Raw genomic sequence first — 2,758 nt, 5'->3', positions numbered from 1 at the left:
AGTGTATGATTTTTTCATCACAATTAAAACTAAAAGATTCTATATTTATTCGCAAACTTTGTATAGAAATGGTGGCATCTAGTGAAATGGGAAAAAAAACCCCACCCAAACCCAAACCCAAACCAGCCAACATTCAAATTGTATTTTCAGAATCACTCTCAAAGAACTGCATCTAATGTTAGATTTAACTTCTGATGTCAGAAGTCAGTTTCAGCCCTGAAATATTTATCTTGGCCTACATTTCAGCAATATGGAACAGAATGTAAACACGATCTTTAAGGATCCTTAATATATGTTAAGCAGCAATTTAGTTATTTGAGTTGATTGAAGTGGCTACCTCTGTTACATTCCACTGAGTAGTGAAAAGATTTTTCCCAACAAAGGCTTTACTTTTGCTGGGATGACTGACATTGCCTTTCCCAAGCAAGTAAAATTGATAATAATCTCCATCCAGCTTAGCACAGTTTATGAAGAAGTTATTAAATAAATTTTATCAGAATAAAAATAAAGGAAAGCATCACACATGGAGCAGATAACGCATTTTTTTCTAGTGCAGTTTCCAAAAAGGAAAAATCTTGAACTTCTTTTATTGTTAAGAAATGAGAAAATATAGAAAATTATAAGGAAGTGTTGGTCAGCTATGGACCTAGTTGGAAACGGCATATTTTCCACTGAAGAAATTGATGTGTATGTAAACAGGCAATGATTCAATAATTAATGTCAATAATTAAATATTTCAGAAAGTAGTTTGTCACTACATAATTAAAAGGAGGAACAATTCATTCTAATTGATTATTTTTAAATGAAAAGTAGAATTGCCACTGACTTTTTGAAAATACGTTAAAAAAATGCATTGCAGTGAAATTATATGGGATTTGATTTACCATTATTTGCATCTGATGACTCTGAGATTACTTTTGGAAGACAGCCAGTTGTCTACAGATCAATGGAAAACAAACATTTGTTTTCAGTAGGTGCTCCTGGCACTGTGCTGCATGATTCAGCAAAGCATGCCAAGAAAATTCAGCTTGAAGGTTCCTTCCAAACTATGTAAGGCATTCCATTGCATTTCACAAGTCATGTGCCCACAACATGTGAAGCCCTATAACCTGTATTTCTGAGGACATTAAAATGCTTTTGAGCTATTCAAAAACTATACATTAGATTAATCACCAAAACTTAAGGTCACTTAGTCATTCTTCTGCATGGAGGATGAAAAAGTGAGGATGATGGAAACCATGTACAGTGACTATGTACAAAATGTATTTCCTCAAGAGTCTTGAAAATGGGATGCTTTGATCTTATGGCTGCCTAAGCTGAAGTTCATGAAACTAATAAAGTCACAAGCATTGTGGCAAGAATTGATGACAAACTGCTTGCTCACAAGTTTTATTTAAAATCATTCATTTCCCAAAGCCACACAGAAAAAAAACAAAAAAAGGAACTTAGTTTTCCAGTACACTTCAAGTATAAAATCAGCATAGCCTATTTCAGATGCTGTGAAAGAAATGTCCTTTCAGAGAATCATATGCCTTATGGGAGAGTTAAAATCTGAAGAGGGGAAACAGTCTGCTTGTAGAAGGAGCTCGGTGCTGGGAGATAGTGTGCTGTGAGTGTTAGGAACCCCATGCCCCACATACCCCCCACACCCTGGCTCAGAAAGCACCCTCTTGTTCCAGTTTCAAACTCGCTTTCTCCCAGTCTTTTACTTTCCATGGCCTTTATTAATCCCTACCTACATCTTTCACAGAATCACAGATGCATTCATATTGGAAAAGACCTCTGAGATCATCGAGTCCAATCTTTGACCAAACACCACCATGACAACTAGACTATGGCAATAAGTGTCACATTCAGTCTTTTCTTAAACATTTCTGGGGGTGGTGACTCCACCACCTCTCTGGACAGCCCATTCCAGTGTCTAATTACCCTTTCTGTGAAGAAATTCTTCCAGATGTACAATCTGGCACAGCTTGAGAGTATGTCGTCTTGTCCCTTGATCTTAGGGATGAGGATTTTCCTTCTGCCAGCCAACGAGGGAAGAAGAGGGAAGTCTGCTGCTAGATTTATTGAACCTGACTTTCACATTTGCTTCAGTTGTCCATGCAAAGAGCTTGATGAACTCAACTAGCAAACCAGGAAAGAAAACAAAAAAGGAAAAAAAAAGAAAAAAGAAAACTCATCCATATTGAATAGTCCTAAAAGCAAGCAAAAGTTGGTATTATATTAAAAAGTTATTGTATTAAAACAAACAACCAAAAGTTATCATATGAAAAAAATCTTTTCGGTGGTGCCTAGCAATAGGATGAGGTGAAACGGTCATAAACTAAAACACAGGAAATTCACCTCAACATGAGGAAGAAATTCTTTCCACTGAGGGTGGCAAAGCACCGAAACAGGGAGGTCGTGGAGTCTCCCTCTCTGGAGACATTCCAAACCACCTGGATGCGTTCCTGTGTCACCTGCCCGAGGTGACCCTGCCTTGGCAGGGGGGTTGGATTTGGTGATCTCCAGAAGTCCCTTTCATCGCTAACAATCCTGTAATTCTGTAAAAAGCGACCTTGTCTGAGGGTACCAGCAACACACCTCCTGAGAGGAAACCACCCCAACCCTGCAGCTGTAGCCGAAAGCAGCGATTTTCCCCCCCACAGCCACTTAAACCCCTTCTGTTTTCACCACAGACCTTTCCCCCCACGGCCTCCCGGAGTCCCGGGCGGGGCTCCAGCCACCGCCCCGGGGGTGGGGAGGCCCGTCCAGC

This window comes from Manacus vitellinus, unplaced genomic scaffold (genome assembly GCF_001715985.3).
Source record: "Manacus vitellinus isolate BGI_N305 unplaced genomic scaffold, ASM171598v3 scaffold_3_pilon, whole genome shotgun sequence".
NCBI classification, from domain to species: domain Eukaryota; kingdom Metazoa; phylum Chordata; class Aves; order Passeriformes; family Pipridae; genus Manacus; species Manacus vitellinus.
Note: the sequence above shows the minus strand (reverse complement) of the source record.